General features: G+C 38.6%; 1 protein-coding gene across 2 annotated transcripts in view; it reads left to right on the top strand.

Annotated features, from left to right (window-relative positions):
• Positions 1–18844, top strand: part of WDR70 (WD repeat domain 70) — a 296044-nt gene that overhangs the window by 217259 nt on the left and 59941 nt on the right. The gene's annotated exons all lie outside the window — the stretch shown is intronic.

The raw sequence follows: 18844 nt of genomic DNA, 5'->3' as shown, positions 1-18844 counted from the left end.
TTATATCAAGGGATATTCAGTAAGGGTCACATCATCACTTAGATGATGCTTAGTGACTAAAAAAGTCAGGACTGGGGAGCAGGTTTGGGGGTAAAAATGTATGAATTCAGTTCTAGGAGTATTGACTTGGAGAAAATAATAGTATGTTTAAGTGGAAATGTCCAGTATCATTATATGTTAAAGGCTTTGCTTGAGAGAAAGTTCGGGAACAAAGGTTGAAATTTGAAGATCATTTGCATGGCAAGTTATTGAAGCTATTGAAATGCTTTCATGGAGAGGAAAGCAGACATTTAGAGGCAAAACCATGGACATAATTTGTTCCCTCACATACTCTCATGTTTTGCTGCTTATTTTGAGGAGGGAAAAGACACTGTCCTTTGTAACTCCCTCTACTACTCAACCACCCACTCTCTTTTTATACTGCCCTGCAACAGCAACACTTGCTTCTACAGAACTTCCTTGAGGGCTTTCAGAACATCAATCAGCAGAATGTGCTTTGTTTTTATTGGGGCGAAGTGTCAGAGGAGTTAACTGGCTATTTAGTTTTGAAAGGGGAAAGAAAAAAACTTTATCTCTGGGTAAATCCTTCTCCTACCTCATTTCTTGAACTGATTTGGCAATTCTGGCATTAAAGTTGCATGATAGTAATAAAGGCTGAGGATTAAACCGCTAATGTAGTCCTGGAAGCAAGATATTTATTGTAGTCCAAATCCCATAACCTGGGCCATTGCAGGAGGGCCACCTGGTAGGATGTACAAGTTGTACCCTGTCAGGTAAGGCCCTTGATGATTCCAATAAGTCTTCTCTGTCTTACCGCCTACACTTCTGTATTTTAACCAAACTGTTTCCCGAACATGCCATGTACTTTGAAACCTTCATACTTTCAACTGGGTAGTTTCCTCAGCCTTAGTATTTCCTCCGGCCACTCTTCCATCAAGACCCAGTACAGATGTGTCTGTGAAACATTATCCAGTCTGGCAGGTGAGAAATAATTGTCCCATTCTTTGCTTTCCCAAAATATTTTATATCAGGAATAGATAAGAGGTCAAGCCCTGGAGTCATACTTTGTAGATTCAGATCCTGGCTTTAATTAAATATATAACGTACTTCCTCATTTGTAAAATGGGGGTTTTTATGAAGATAAAATAATATAAAGAGCTTACCCTGGGAATGGCACATAGTAAGTGTTTAATAAATGTTATTTTATAGTGATCATAACATTTTTTTTGTTGTTATTTATTCATGAGAGAGACAGAGACACAGGCAAAGGGAGAACCAGGCTGCATGCGGGGATCCCAGTGTGGGACTCGATCCCGGGACTCCAGATTGCGCTCTGGGCAGAAGGCAGACACCAAACCACTGAGCCACCCGGGATCCCCTAAATCTTGAAACCATAAAAGTGGTTTCATCCTGTGTTACTCATAGTTATATACCTTTTTGTCTCCTTTGCAAGATTGGGAGGTCTTGGGGGCTCTAGGACCCTATGGTAGTTACTTATCCTCAGGGGGCCTAGGACAGTGCCTTATTTACAGTAGAAACTCAGTAATTGATTATATGAATCAAGGGATGAATTGCGTGTGGATATGGAGCAACAGCAACTGTCCTTTCCATTGAAACCATAATGTCTTCCAAATTTAGAAGGATAACATTTTTAAAAGTTTTCTCTATAAATTACTGCATAGTTTTACTCTGAGTCCTCTCTTTTACATATACTGTGGCATATACACCTTAATCATGTTACACACTGACTTCTCACTGGCATCATGTAATTAATAAGTTTATATCCAAGTGACAACTTTTCAAAAAAGAATTAGAACTAAAACTCATGTGAAAAAATGACAGGAAGGCTAAATTTATTAACTTTTTATTGCTTAGGTGACTCATTGTTTTTAATTAGACATAAATAAGAGTCTCTAAAATTATGAAAATTGATTAACACAGTTATAGATTAATGCTCCCATACTATCTCTCTTTTACAATGGAAATGGAGCATACTTGGATACATATACCCATTTCTCATAAAATATTGCACGTGCTACTTAAATAAGAGCTATATATTCATAGATGATACCTTTTCAGTGGAAATTCAAATAGAACTAACTCTCTAATCCTATGTGATAGTTAAGGGACAGTATGAATATTAGGCTACCAGACAATTGCTTGTCATCTCTAAATGTATTATGCCTTTTCCTACTCTTTGCCCTAGAAAATAATGTTCCTTCTACCTACTATATACCTTGCCCCTTTCTCTGCCTGGTGATCTCCTGCTTATCTTTTAAAACTGCCCTTAAATATCATTATCTCTGTCAAAACATTCCTGTCCCTTGACAGAATTTGTTACTTTTTCCTCCCTGCCTGTATGAGACCCCTAGGAGCTCTCCTCCCACACTCCACTGTGAGTTCCCAAACAGTGGCCATCTCTGTAACCTCAACTTTCCAGGTGCTTCGGTGCTCTATAAATGTTTAGAGTTTGGATGAACTGGTGAATGAGTTGAGTAAAATAGAAATCCACTATTGTGGATTTCCAAGTTTTTTTTCGTTGTTTTTTTTTTTTTTTTTAAGATTTTATTTACTTATTCATGATAGACCCAGAAAGGGAGGTAGAGACACAGGCAGAGGGAGAAGCAGGCTCCATGCTGGGAGCCCGACACGGGACTCGATCCAGAGACTCCAGGATCATGCCCCGGACCAAAAGCAGGCACTAAACTGCTGAGCCACCCAGGGATCCCCCAAATCCAAGGTTTTGACAAGAGTGATAGGCTAGCAGCTTGCTCTCTCCCACCCATTTTGCCATCCATGGTTTTTGTTTTAAAACAAAATTAAACATTTGAAGTTTTAAGTTTCATTATTTTGTCTTTCCATCTTCTGCCAGAAGACCACTTATTTAAGAGACTGGGAGAAGGGAACTAGATACTTTTCATTTGGGCTAATTAATTTCTGATCTCTATACTAGGAGATTCTGTTTGGTACTAATCATATTTTCTATTAATAAGAGGAGTCAATGATCTACACACATATCATTCCATCATTTTCCCTTCAGCCAGTTCTTAGAAAATGACTTAGAGGTAGGGTATTTTAATTTCTTGAGGGGGGAAAAAGTGTGTTCTAAATCCTCAGTGGCATATATTTTAAGGTAAATACATAGATTATATAGTTTTAAGGTAAATGCTTCTATAGTTAGAAAACAAAATATTAATACTTTTTAGCTGTTTGTGACCTAATGCAATTATGTAATAACCTTGACATTTTTGTTTTGATTAATTTCTCTGTTTTGTTAACCACAGAAGTCAGAGTTGGATATAGAGTTCTATTTGAGTTTCATGTTTTTGATACTTTTGTAAATGATTTTTATTTCAATTTCTAATTATTCATTGATTTTTTTCTCATTGTTTTTTATTTCATTGATTACTGCTCTTTATTATTTTCTTCCTTTTTATTCATCTTTTTTCTAATTTCTTTTTTTTTTTTTTTTCTAATTTCTTAAAGTGGAGACTTAGGACTTTTTTATATGAGACATCTTCTCTTTTTTATATATACATAAAACTTTAAATTTCCCCTCTAAATACTTTGTGTCTTAGCTGGCTGGGGCTGCCATAACTAAATACCATAGACTAGGTGGCTTAAACAATAGACGTTTATTTCTCACCATTCTGGATATTGGGAAGTCTAAGATCAGTTCCTGGTAAGAGCCTTTTTCCTGGTTTACAGACAACAGCCCTCTCATTGCTATGTCCTCCTGCAAAGGAAGAGAGTGGGTTAGAGTTATGGCTATTTTCTAATATTTCCTTCACATTTCTTTTTTAGGCCATGGATCATTTAGAAGTATGTGATATAATTTTCAAAAATTTTCCTACCATTCTGTTAATTGATTTCTACTCTAATTCCATTGCAGCCTGAGAATATACTTTGTATTATTTTTAACACTTTAAAATTTATCATAATGTGTTTTCTGGTCCAGAACATAGTCTGTCTCAATAAATGTGCCATGCCATGCACAGTTTGAAAAGAATGTGTGTTTTGCTGTTTCAGGAAGAAGGAGTGTCCTATAAATGTTAACTAGGTCAAGTTGGTTGACAGTATTAATCATGTCACTGTACTGAGTTTATGTGTACCTATTTTATTAATTACTGAGAGAGAAATACTGAAATTTGCAACTATAATTATGGATATGCCTATTTCTTCTTTTAATTCTCTTTTTTCTTTATGTATTTTAAGGCTATTTTATTGGGTGCATACACATTTAGAATTATGTTTTCTCGCTGAATTGACCCCTTTATCATTATGTAATATATTTCTATTTCTGGTGGTATTTCTTACTCTTTAGAACATTTACTTTGATAGTGACATAGCTACCCCAGGTTTCTTTTGTTTCTGCCTTATGTATCTTTTTTCTATTCTTTTACTTTTAAATTAAGCTAAAGTGGATTTCTTACAGATGTATATAGCTGAGTCTTGCTTTTTTTTTTTAAGATTTTATTTATTTATTTGACAGAGAGAGCATAAACAGGGGGAGTGGCAGGCAGAGGGAGAGGGAGGAGCAGAGCAGGGACCTGATGTGGGACTCTATCCCAGCCAGGACCCTGGAATCATGACCTGAGCTGAAGGGAGACACTTAACTGACTGAGCCACCCAGGCACCCCCCTGAGTCTTGCCTTTTTATCACATGTAACAGCTTTTACTTTTTAATGAGAGCATTTGGACCTTTACTATAAATACATGTGGCTATTTAAGTTTATTAAAATAAAATTAATTAAAATTAAGTTCATTAATCACAGTAGCCACGTTTAATGATCTCAATAACTACATGATCTCAAATGGCTACCATGTTAAACAGTGTGGGTTGAGAACACAGGTAGGTTTCCTGCTTCTTGCCTTAATGACATCCAAATTCTGCTTTGTTTCTGTGAGAGTCTTGGGTGAGAGCAAGTAGTCTGTTTTTCATCTTTCTCTGTGACATCTAACCTTTGCCTAGAAGAAGCAGGAGCCAGGATGTAGGAGAGTTTCCTACCCTCTATCAATAGTAGATGTTTTTTGCTTTATATTAAAGTACTATCCAGACCACAGCCTTGGGCCAAAGTTCATCACCACACCTTTGCCTGCCACTTACAAATGATATGAGGAAATGCACTTAAAAACAGGCTTTCAGAACTTAACATATTGATAAATAGCAAAACTTTAGTATTTTCCATTAAAACTCAGGTAAAAAAAAAGTTTAAGAGAGAATTCTGACCTTGTGGAGATAACTACCCCTAATAAAGATACATACTTCTCTGTGCAAAGGAGGGAACTACTTGCCCTGGTTAAAATGGGTTCAGTGCATCCCTGTGCTTATATGTAATGATAACTTACTAATAAATGAGTTAGTTTTTTTTTTAACTTCAAATTAAAAGTTTATTTTGTCATATTACCTTAAGGCAGTCTTTTTCTCCTCTATCAGCCAATTGTTACAATGTGGAAATAAGGTGTGTGGAATCTTTTAGTTTAAGAGAAGCCAGAAGTCCCTAATATCTGGAATGCCTATAGATTGTTATAAATTCCTATTTGTTTCTTCTATCTTCTGTCTTCTTTTTCAAATTTAAAAATTAATGAAGATACTTAAAAAATTTTTTTTCCTCTGACAGTTAATTGCTTCATCGCTGTCCTTTGTTGTGGTTTTAGTTGAAAGATTTCACCAGGATTGTTAACAAATATAATGAAGGAGGAAATATACGACTCTTTTTAACAAGGAAAAAAGTTATTAACACATTTAGAATATGAATAGAATATAATCTTGAAGGTAGGGATTGTGTTTTTGCATCTGTTCCTACAGGCATGGCATAATGCCACAGACCTAAAAAGCAACCAATAAATATTTGCTTCAAGTTGATTTAAGGGGTGAAATTGGAACTCTTGCTTTTTTGAAATAAGTTAGTGCTATGCTCAGTATAAGAAAAATATTAATACTATTATTTTTAGTTGTCGTGAAGGTATATTCTCTAACAAAGTGTACATTTAAAGAAGAGAAAACATTCTATATTTGTAATTGAGCTAAGTTTAAAGTTACATTATACAGACCTCAACTTTAACTTTTGGGGCAAAAATGCACATTTTAACCAGTTAACTATGGGGTGTAATTCTTGGAGAAAGGGCAAAAGATCATTTGACTTCTGTGGTATATATTTTACCAAGACTTAAACTGTGCTTTATATTCTAGTTTTCTATCCTTCAGTTCCAGTAGTATGGTGTCTTTGCTTCTTTGGTCTAGCTCTAAGTCCAACATGATAAACCTTGTAATTTTGCAAATTGGTATATTCCAGATTGATGATACACCTTTTCTTCTGGGTCCTCCTTGCCTTTGGTAATCTCTTCCTTCCTTTTTCCTGTGCATTTATCTCTGTCATTTCACTTCAAAGGATATTTTCAAATTCAGTTCTTCTCTGGTCCACCTTGTAATTCCCATTTCCTACTCAGTTATCTCTCCTCTAGGTGGAAGAATAAGGACAATGGGCTGGACCTCTGTCAGATTTTTCCCCCTGAGTATGTAAATATCTCTGGGTTGATACCTGCTTCTCTCCTAGCCTCCTTCCTTGCAGCTCCATAGAAGAAGTCTGTCTTCCAGCTCCTCACTGATCCTTCCACCTATGCGCTTGATCTCGGGTCCTTCCTGCCTCCTCTGAGACTTCATTCAACCAGTCACTCCCTTTCCTATATTTTCATCCTTTTCATCCCTGTTGGCTCCTAGAATGTATGCTCAAGCTCCTGCTTTTTACTTACTTGATTTAACAAAAGCCTTTTTCAACTCTTCCTTCTTTTTGGGGGGGTCTGGTATCTATCCAGAATAGCCTGTATTTGCTATGTCACAGATTCACTACAACTATGCCAGAGTTGCCAACTACAGCTTCAGTTGTTCTCAGGCATACTCCTCCATTCCCCAGATTCAAGACCTCATCTGCTCTCACCTGGACCACCTTGGGTATTTATTAATTCATCTCCCTACCCCCAGTCTTTCTTTCCTTTTCTACTTCATGTTTCCCACTGCTACAGAGTGATATTTTAAAATGCAGTTATGATCATATTACCCCTCTCTCCTTAAAACCCACAGAGGCGCAACATTGCCCCTCGGGTACAAATTCAAACTCCATTGAAGGATATCTGAGGGCACTAATGATTTGACCTCTAGCTCTCTGGTCTCATGTGCTACTGGTTTATTCTTGAGTCCCACCTGTAGTTGCAAAAGCAATATGCTTTTTCACAGTTGAGTCTTTTATATTCTGAGTCCTCCAATGGAATAACTTTCTCTTGTATTGCTAGTATTATATCTCCTGCTTATCCTTCAAAGAGAGCTGTCAAGCATCCTCACCAGATTTTACCTGATTTCTCTCCTCTACTCCAACCATAGCACCATTTTGCTATCATGGTAGAGCTTCCCATTATTCCATGGGCTTACTGTATAGTTTGTGGATACTGCCATTATTTACTACACATTGAATTGCAAATATTTGTTTTATGTTTGTCTCCATTTCTAGAAAAATCTCCTTGAGATTTTACTAATCTGTGACTCATCTGCAACACCTAGCATAGTACATTGCACATAGCAAGGACTCCATAGACGTTTGTAGAATGAGTGAATCAACAGTTGGATTATTTTTAGCAAATATTAATCAGTGCTTCTTCTATAGACTCAGTGTTATACTTTTAAAGTTAGAAAATCTAAGTTTTGGGTTGTATGTTTTTGATATCTCAATACTTGCTGCTGGCTACTGTGTCATGTAGTTTTAAAGAGACCTAAAGAGCAGGAGGAGGAGGCGTTTGTGGCTAATGACTTAATATGATAGTTTATCTGAATATCTAGGTCTTTTCCTTATATTGCCACGGTGCATGGTACAAGGTCATCCATTCATTCTTTTCCTAACCAAATTGTAAAAGACTAGAGAAAAGATTTCATTATTTAATGATCCTTTTTTCTCTTTGCTTCCAGTCTCCCTCAGTATCTCCACATAGCTGCCAGAGAACTCCATCTGAAATGTAGATCTGATGATTAACTCTTCTGTTCATGACTCTTCATTCTTCCTTTCTATTCTCCTGTACGTTAGTCACTTCCATAGCCTCCCACTTTAGCAAATTTAAGATTTTGTTCTTAGTTGGACTTCTTTTGAAAGTTTGTTGTCACTAACAGAACTGTTTTATGTCCCTTTTGCACCTGCAGCTGATAACACTCCCTATTCTCTTTTCCAAGCATATTGTTCCAGAGGATAAATATAACAACACATTGGTAATGTTTATGTTAAATGAGCCAGTCTTCTTCCAGCATCTGCTGCACAGGCGCAGAAGCAGATAAGTGATTTTAGTTATTGGCTGCCAGAGGAACAGAAGGGTTGCCACAACAAACTCAGCAAACAACCCCAAAAATCCCAAAGAAGCATAAATTCCTGATGCTGGAAAATCAAAATTAGTAAAGGATTGTGCATTTTTGTTACTTGATCTTAGCTTTGTCCCCTACATCCTCATGGAGAGATTGGACTGTTTTATGCAGCAACAGGGCCATCTTTAGATCTTTGGAAGAGTACATTTGAGAGTCACTCAGCTTTTGAAGGAATTTGAAATCTCGGTGGTTGCTTTGTGGTAGAGTTGGAGTGTGGTCTCCTGGAAGCTTGGTCTTTTGACTGACACTGATGAGGTTGGTTCCAAAGAAACCCGGCATCCTCTTTGCCCTGGCGCCACTGGGCCCGCCACCCTCCTCCCCTCACCACTCCCTCTTCCTCACCCTTCCTTCTCTGCCACCTCCCTATTCCTCACTTGAACTGGCCGCCAGAGTTCACAGACAGCTGGGCAGAGAGTGGCTAAATCTGCCCAGCTGCCCGGGAAGCTTGGCGGCCAGGCTGAGGGAAGGAAGCATCGGCTCTCTTTGAAGGTTGGCTGCCAGTGAATCTCAGGCAGCTGGACTTCAAAGGGGGGACCGCTGGGCTTTCCCTCCTGTCTAGGCAGGTCATTCCACAGCACTGCGCTTCCGGTGTTGGCATAGTGGCTTTCAAGTTCCTCCTCAATTAAAAAGCTGAATGGAAAGCTGCACTTGTGTTCACATTTGCATTTCTTATGTGATATAAACAGTCTAAGATCCTCACCCCTCTTACCCTGTACTTAAGAGTAAAGATGGAGGAGAAAGGTAACATCATACAGAGGGCAGTTAAGGAAATCCACAGCGTTACAGGATTTCCTCACTGCTACTTGTAACTTGTGTTATTTACCAAGTTTAAAATACTTTAAGGACTCTCTGTGTGATCTTCATGAGGAAAGAACCTTTGCTTAGGGATTGAATTAACTATTGGCCTAGAATTGGGATTAGTTGTGAAAATGGTTTCATTTGTTTCCAGTAACTGATGTAGTACTCACCCACTATGCTACACTCTCTTATTGTACTTCCCTATGTTTCTCTTACAAATTTCTTTGGTGGTTGGGGAGAAGACTGGCCTCTTAAGGAAAGAGCATAACTGCTGCACAAAGTCCAGGCCTACCTTAGTTGCAAAATGGGGTCAGAGCAGAAGGAGGCTAAAGTCAGAAGAGCTGTGAGTATGTACATGTACAGTGGTAGATAAGAGTGTAGGTACTGAAGCCAGATGCCTGAGTTCAAATCTTGGCTTTCACTTAGTGGCCACATGACTTGGGCAATTAACCTTACCTTTCTGTACTGCCATGTCCTTTTGGAAAGTGGGGATAATAGTAGTATTTATCTCATGAAGCCTTTGGAAGATTCTAGGAGTTAATACATAGCACGCACTTAGGACAGTATCTAGCTCACAGTAAATGCCCCGTACATGTTAGCTGTTTTTTTATCGTGTATCAGATCCCATTGACTGGGACTAGAGGTGGATAAAGAATGACTGGTTTACAATTTTTATTTGTTCTTTATGGATTAAGAGGGAATTACAGCTAGCTTCTGCCTTAGATCGAATTTGTAATAGAATTCCCCCCCCCCGAAATCCCTAATAGTGTTTAAAAAATGTATTATGTATTTTAAAGGAGAAAAGTTATTTCATGTTATCCACTCCCTCATACACACTGCCTTTCTTACAGGTACAAGGAGATGCAATTCACTTAGGACCATTACTATAATAATCTATACAAATCCAAAAAAGGCCTGGTAAAACTGACAGGATACACACACACACACACACACACACACATATATATATATACACATTAGTATATAAATATAAAAATGTATGAATACATAAATAAAAAGAGATGTTTTAGTGAAGAGTACAGTTTCTGGAGTTAGAAACAGGGTTTGGATTTTTGCTCTGACAATATACTAATCATGTGTCTTTTGGTAAGTCACCTTACTAAGCCTTAGGTTTCTTCTTTGTGAAATGAGGTAATTACATACATCTCAGGAGGCTTGTTCTAAGGATGAAATTAGAAAATGTATGTTTTACTATACCAAGTAGCAGCATGTTCAATAAATGTACCCGGCATTGTTGTTCTTGCCACCACCATTAGTGTTACAAGTTAAGTTACTATTGAATCACAAGGAAGCCTTTAGTTTATGGAACAGTGATTGCCTTTTCCTAAGATTTTTGTTCCTTCTGGATCAGAAGTCAGTAAACTGTGGATCAAATCCACCTTGTCATCTCTTTTTGTAAATAAAGTTTTATTGAAACATAGCCTCATCCATTTGTTTATCTGTTGTCTCTGGCTGCTTTCATGCTACAACAGCAGAAATAAATAATTACAACAGAGACTGTGGTCTTCAAAGCCTAAAATATTTACTGTGTGGCCTTTTCCGGAAAAATTTCCTAATTCTTGCTCTAGATACAGTATTTCCCCAATTAAGGTCCAGAGAATGTTAGTTCTGTGTTAGTAAATAGTATCTGAATAAAAAAAAAAGTCCTATAGTCAAATAAGCATCAGAAATGTTAAAGAGGTTGAGTTATTCTAGGACTGCTATTTAAAAGACTCTGGCTTTTAATACACTAATGTGCATTGTGAATTTTCAAGACAAGGGCATGGTTTGCAAATAAACTCTATTTTCCCAGGCTTCTTTGGCCCTTACCCCCCACCCCACCCTTGGAGAGCATGATGTTACACAAAACATCCTCTGGGAAACCCTGCTTTTAGGCTGTTTCTGGAAGAACTTTTTTTTTCTTAAATCATTCTTCTTGGTGATTTAGGTGATACTCTCATTTGGAAACCTACAGAATATCATATGAAATTCTGTATGACCTCATTTTTTTCCCAATAAAAATTATACTTTGGTTAAAATCAGAACAGTAAAATATATCAGATATTTAAATGTTTTAATCAGATAATATGCACATCTTTAAATGATCCTATATCATGTCTCAAGATTATAAATGGAATCTCAAAGTTCACACTTTCATTTTATTCCTTCTTCAAATTCCAAAAGTTTGGGTTTTCTGTAGGGCTTTAACCCCCCCCCCCTTTTTTTTGTTTTTGTTTGTTTGTTTGTTTGTTTTTGTTTTTTGTTTTTGTTTTGCATCCAGCTTTCTGAAGCATAAATATAGAGGGCCTAACTGGTATACTGACTGATTCAGTCAGGGTTTATAACAAGGGAGATTAATGTGAAGGTAACTTGTGCCTTAGCTATAAGGGGTTTGTTTTATAGACTAAAGTAAACACCTTGAATTTCAAGTTGCAAGCACATGGGGAGCCAGAAGATTCCAAAGCAGTGGCATCATATGCAGCCTGTGACTCACATCTCAGTGGCTGAGCTTTCTCGTGCAGCTGCAGCTTCCAGCTGGTCATCAGATAGAACCCTAGGTAGTCACACACTGCAGTCACCTAGTGAGATGACCCAACAGACATGTAACATTGTCCAGTTATGAATGAAGACTAGCTATCCCTTTGGCAAACACAGTTGGAAAATAAATGCTAAGTCATACTTGTTTTTTGAAATCACGGTAGTTGCAACAGTGAATCTGGACTGAGAGTGGAGAACCCTGCTGAGGATTTCAGCTCCGATCATAAATGTTCACACTTGCTCATTCTCTCTCTTTCTCTCTCACTTGTAACCTTCCCCATTAAGGCAGAAACCAATTCCTAGTCATTTTGATGCCCTTCAAACCTGCCTTGTAGTTGATGCAGTAAATGTTTGATGAAGGAATAAGAGGTCTTATGTGTGTGTCCCCCTTTTCCAACTTGCAGATCATTTCAAGAATATTCCATGTGGTCTCTTCATTTATGTATCTCATTTTATATATAATAGATCCTCTGTAAATGTAGTTCACACTGTAAATGTGGATTCTAAAAGTTTCATTTTCACACTTTTATGGGGAATGATGAAGAGACTTTTCAGAAACCTTTATCAGATTATTATTGTCCTTTGGCTTTAAATTATTTCTTTTAAACAAAAGAAGAAAGGGATAGAGGGAGAGAGAAAAGGAAAGAATGAGGGAAGGGAAAAACATCTTGGCTAGAGCATAATTATCTTTTTTTTTTTTTTTAAAGTTAGAAACTTGGAAAACTGTCAACTTAGTATGAAATATATTATTTCCTTGAAACATGCTCAAAAGTTCCGAGTATGAAATGCTGTATTTATTAAGTTTGTTCCTCTTGTAAGCACCATGATATGTGATGTGTAACATATTATACTGTTCTAGGACTTATTGGTGTTCTTGAAGTTCAGATGTGTCTGAGAGAGAAAGAATCTGAGGCTGACCTACTTGAAAGAAAGGATCAGAAATGTGGGGGAAAGAGCTCTTACCTAATACTATGAAGAAAAGCAACTTAAATACAATCCTTCCTCCCACATCCTCCAAGAATGAGTTATTTCTAAGCATTCTTTTCTCTCACTGCAATATTATCTGTTGGAATCATCTTGTTTGGTGTCCAAAAATATATACAGGAATGGCTGCAACTGGTTGGAACCAGGGTCACATCTACCTAGAGACAGTGGTGATTCCAAGCAACCATAGCAAGGATTAAGAAACATTGCTAGAGAGAATTCTTGCTCTCACAGGCAGATGCAGAAAGGCAAGAGAGGAGCATATTGATCATGTAAAGTACAACACATGATAAAATTGAATAAATTTTAATTATTGGATTTTAGGACTGCTTTATGATGGATATTTTTCGGTAGAATGTTGAGGGAGAGGAGAGAGAATCAACCTTTTTAAAAAAGTTATGTTCCTATACTATCATCTGACTTATAATAATGCCAAACACTCTAATGTTTGCTATCTGTCAGGCACTGTTCACATCCTTCATATGTTATATTCCTTTTTGCTAGTATAACAAACTGCTCTAAAACTTAGTAACTTGAACAATAGGCATTTCTTTTTCTCACTATTCTTTGGGTCAATTGGACAATACTTCTGTTCTGAAATGGTGGCTAGGCTGATTTCTCATGTGTTCTCTATTGCATCTACAGTTAACTAACAGCTGGATGGTCTAGGATGTCCTCATCCACATGTCTGGTTGTTGGCTAGATGTCAGCTGGTGCTATGGGGATGACTGGGCATGTCTCTGGTCATCCAGGAAACTAGCCAGTGATTTTTCACAAGATGCCTGGATTCCAGAAACAGCAAGAGAGCAAGTCCCAATGTATGTTTCTTTATAATTCTCTGTTTGTGTCTTGTTTGTTAGTGTCCTTTGTTAGGCTTCTCCAAGAAGCAGATGCTAAGGCAGCATTAGATATGTAAGAGATCTAGTGCCAGAACTCCTAGAAGGGAAAAAGTGAGTGGGGAGCCAGAGGAGGAAGCTAGAGAGTACCAGATGGTGATACAGGTCCAACTCCTATGGAAGAAAGAGGGAAGGAAGGAGGGAATTAGGGTTGCTTAGGAATAATCTCAGATAACAATATAGTTCTAAGAAAGCTTTGGCCAGGCCAGTGGGAAGTCCTTTTGCCAGAATCACCTTAAGGCTTTATTAATCTGCTCTAGCTATGATGTGTGTCATTCATCATAGCAGCTACAATTGGGACTACTCCTTGATTTAGTCTGTAGTCAGCAACCCCTTTGCGGAAGGACTAGGAGAATATTGCTCCACTGAGTAGCACTATCCTTTTTCTTAGGAATCTGGCTACCTCTGTAGTCAGTAGGCTCCTGATCTGAAAATAGACTTAGATATGGGAATGGAACAAGGGATCATAACTTTTTATTGAGGTGACCACCTTCCGCCGCCTCTTCCTCCATTCATCTCTCTTTTTGATGGTAGAGGTTAAGCATTACCTTTGTTGTCTGCCCATCTCTTCTGCCTCTAGGAATGTTATATTCTGTTAACCTCCATGACTCCCTCCACATAGAGCCCTCTTGCCTGCCTCTCTGACTTTGCTAGTCATTATACTTTATATATTATAGTAATTGCAGCCTTTCAGCTTCTAGTAATCAAGCACTGCAACCTGGCTATTATTACTTTGGGCCTCATCATCCTTGTAGATGTTAATTTTAATGGTCTGGCTCTGTGCCATTAGCCCTGGGCTTCAGAGGAGAGCTGCCACTGAACTTCTTGGTGGTGCTGGCTCTCTCACCTGTGCTTGCTGATGGCCTCAGTGAATGGTAGTTCTAGGCTCTCCCATGAAAAATAATAATCTCTGTTTCTCAGACTAACACAATGTATCCATTCCAGCGTGCCCACTTCCCCAAACCTTCTTGTTCTTTTCTCTGTCCTCTGCTAGGGCAGTCAGGATGTTTTTCTTTTATTCAACACTGGCCATCACTTTTCCAGGCCTTTAATAGCATTCTAGCAGCTCATTTGCCCCATCTCTTGGGTTCCTTTTCCAAAAATCTGCCCCCCTAAATGAAGGAATCCTTCTTATCTAGTCTTACATTAAAGCCCCCTTGATTAAACATCCTCACACTTTAAACTCATGACTCCTTGCAGTAGCTGCTAGCTAATTCTTGCATTCTTTTGGAGTGTAATCTCTTTCCTCTTTGCAACCACCCCCCACCCTACCCTAGTTGAGCAATCCTGGGATTCAACCCTAGTTGTTAGCCTAGCAGCCAGGAGAGGAGGAGGTAGGGAAGCTCCTCTTGGGGGGCGGGGGGGGCAGTTGTAGCATCTTCCAACACAAAGGAAGTTCTAGCTCTTCCTGGGGCAAGAGTTGGCCACCTCTCTGTTATGAGAGTTCCAGGGCAGGGTTTGCAGATCCAGCATTCTATGGACATCCATCCAGATATCCTATCCTTATGTTTCAGGGTCTCAGGTTTTCCCAGCGAGATCCCTAACTTTAGAATAACAGACTTGCTTTGGTTGAGCATTTAAATGTCTCTGGAACTCTATAAATCTAACCACCAGACCACTTTTGTTTGTTGCTCAGCTGTGACTGTTCTACTGCAGGAGATGTGGGCCCCTTCAAAAAGTACTAACGTTGGCCCTCTGGCTCTCCCACATAGTCTTTAACTTTTAATGGCCCTCAGTTTCTCATTATCCCTCAGGGTATCAGTTGGACTGAGCAGTAGCCAGCCAACACTACTATCTTTGTAGGCATTGCTCCTCCCATATTGTTTAAATACCTAAAACATTGTACCCACAAGGACATTCCCCAATAGCAGGAAGTTTTCCCAGGTCATCTCCAGTAAAATTTGTAGCAGTTGAACCAATACCAAGTGCTAGGGCATATCTGCACCTCACAGTCCACTTAGAACAGTGTCCTCTCCACCTCTCAGGCAGTGAGTCAGCCACTCCCACATTCTTATCTTACCACCCAAATTGTGGGATCCCTCCTGGCACCACATGTGTTAGTTTGGGTCCTCTGAAAACAGACACCAGAATCAGAATTAAACATGTGAAATTTACTGGTGGAAAGGCCTGTAGGGGGAAATGAGAAGGGAGCCTGAGAAATCTGGAAAGAGAGCATGATGCAAGTCATGCCTCTTGTGAAAGACAGGAAAGAAAAGAGTATTAAATGTCTGTCTGCTGATGAATGGATAAATAGAATGTGATACACTTATACAATGGAATATTATTTGGCAATGAAAAGAAATGAAGTGCTGATATACATCTACACTGGATGAACCTCAGAAACATTATGCTAAGTGAAAGAAGCCAGTCCCAAAAGATAGTATATTGTGTAATTTCATTTATATGAAATGTTCAGGTAGGCAAATACACAGCGATAAACTAGATTAGTGGTTGCTTAAGGCTGAGGGGCTAGGGGGAAATGGGAAGTAATTGCTAATGTGTATGGGGTTTCTTTTTGAGGGAGATGGATATGTACTAAAATTGATTGTGGTGATGGTTGCCCAACTCTGAAAATACTAAAATCAGTGAGCTGCATATTTTTAAGTAGGCATATCCCGTGGTATGTGAATTATATCTCAATAAAATTGTTATAGTAAATAGAAGAAGAAAAGAGGGCTGTGCAGAAAGACTTAGACTGTAGCACAATGTCAGGAAAGTTTCATTCAGATCACTTAGGAGTCCTTTATCCCTTGTGCTCAGTCATTGGCTGGGAACAGCCCTTAGAAAGCCTGGCCGAGTCACAGAGGCAGAAGAGTGGCAGTCAGTTAGCTTTTCACTGTTGGAGATGTGAAAGGCACATTTTCTTGGCTGCATGTCCTGTAAGCCCAAACAAGTCACATGTCCATACCCAGAACCCAGGTTTTGAGAAGTAAATGGCACATCTTGATGAAAAGAACAGCAAAGTTACACTGCCAAGGAGTGTACCACACTTGCATCGCTTGCATCAAGTCGTTAAATTCTCCCAACAGCTGACATGGATACTATTATTATTCTCATTTAATAGATGGCCGATGTAAGCATAGGGAGATTAGTTTGCAAAGATCATACAGATGGTAAGTGGTGAAGCCTGGATTTGAACTTGTCAGTCTGGCTGGATAGCCTATGCTTTTTATCATGATGCCATATTTTCATACAGTATATTAATCTAAATATCACAGAGCCGGTTAGAGAGGTGTTGTCCATTTCTCCTCCGTAAAATGAAGGCTTTGTGGGAGTAGGGAAAGGCAAAGCATGTTAATATGACAGTTCCTATTCTTTTGTGTACATTCTCCTCATTCTCCATACTACAGTTCTCCAAAATTAGAGAAGCAGGAGCAAATTAGTTCAGTCTAGACCGATATTTATTCTGTTCTTAATCTTGCCACTTAAAAAAAATCCTGGCATATTTTTAATCCTGGCAGAGTAAGTAACTCTAACATGTGACTGAAAATATAGACATGCTTGGTTATCACTAAACTTGAAAATAGATTCCCAATGAGAAAGAAATTTTATATCTTTTGAGAGGGTCCTAGGAACAGATTTGAGAGGACAAATGTTAGTACATCTCATTTTTTAGAGAGCCCAGCATTTGCTTCATCTTGCTCTTAGAGTTTGTGTTTTGGTAGCATAGTTATATGTCAGCAACTTTCTGAAAAGAGCTACCTAATACAGAGTTAATAAGTTTGTGGCATTGACATAAGGCAGGGGTTAACAGGTCAAATGTAACTCGGTGTCTTTGGGAGTTGAGAAGGAGAGGAGTGGGAAGATGTGTAGGGTGTATGATTTTAAAAATTAACAAACTAAGAAACAGATTAAGCAGCTTGGCCGGGGTCAAACTATAATATATCAGATTGAAAATGTAGGTGAAGTTAGCTTGGCTGTAGGATTGGTATTCTTTTTTTTTTTTTTTTAATAATAAATTTATTTTTTATTAGTGTTCAATTTGCGAACATACAGAATAATACCCAGTGGTCAACCCGTCAAGTGCCCCCCTCAGTGCCCGCCACCCAGTCACCCCCACCCCCCACCCTCCTCCCCTTCCACCACCCCTAGTTTGTTTCCCAGAGTTAGGAGTCTTCCATGTTCTGTCTCCTTTTTTGATATTTCTTACCCATTTCTTCTCCCTTCCCCTCTGTTCCCTTTCACTATTATTTATATTCCCCAAATGAATGAGACCATACAATGTTTGTCCTTCTCCGATTGACTTATTTCACTCAGCATAATACCCTCCAGTTCCATCCACGTCGAAGCAAATGGTGGGTATTTGTCATTTCTAATGGCTGAGTAATATTCCATTGTATACATAAACCACATCTTCTTTATCCATTCATCTTTTGATGGACACCGAGGCTCCTTCCACAGTTTGGCTATTGTGGACATTGCTGCTAGAAACATCGGGCTGCAGGTGTCCCTGCGTTTCATTGCATCTGTATCTTTGGGGTAAATCCCCAGCAGTGCAATTGCTGGGTCGTAGGGCAGATCTATTTTTAACTCTTTGAGGAACCTCCACACAGTTTTCCAGAGTGGCTGCACCATTTCACATTCCCACCAACAGTGCAAGAGGGTTTCCTTTTCTCCGCATCCTCTCCAACATTTGTGGTTTCTTGTCTTGTTAATTTTCCCCATTCTCACTGGTGTGAGGTGGTATCTCATTGTGGTTTTGATTTGTATTTCCCTGATGGCAAGTGATGCAGAGCATTTTCTCATATGCCTGTTGGCCATGTCTATGTCTTCCTCTGTGAGATTTCTGTTCATGTCTTTTGCCCATTTCATGATTGGATTGTTTGTTTCTTTGCTGTTGAGTTTAAGAAGTTCTTTATAGATCTTGGAAACTAGCCCTTTATCTGATAGGTCATTTGCAAATATCTTCTCCCATTCTGTAGGTTGTCTTTGAGTTTTGTTGACTGTATCCTTTGCTGTGCAAAAGCTTCTTATCTTGATGAAGTCCCAATAGTTCATTTTTGCTTTTGTTTCTTTTGCCTTCGTGGATGTATCTTGCAAGAAGTTTCTGTGGCCGAGTTCAAAAAGGGTGTTGCCTGTGTTCTCCTCTAGGATTTTGATGGAAACTTGTCTCACATTTAGATCTTTCATCCATTTTGAGTTTATCTTTGTGTATGGTGAAAGAGAGTGGTCTAGTTTCATTCTTCTGCATGTGGATGTCCAATTTTCCCAGCACCATTTATTGAAG

Source organism: Canis lupus, chromosome 4 (assembly GCF_011100685.1).
Source record: "Canis lupus familiaris isolate Mischka breed German Shepherd chromosome 4, alternate assembly UU_Cfam_GSD_1.0, whole genome shotgun sequence".
Classification (NCBI taxonomy): domain Eukaryota; kingdom Metazoa; phylum Chordata; class Mammalia; order Carnivora; family Canidae; genus Canis; species Canis lupus.
The sequence above is the reverse complement of the archived record's forward strand: the minus strand, read 5'-3'. Positions and strand labels throughout refer to the sequence as shown.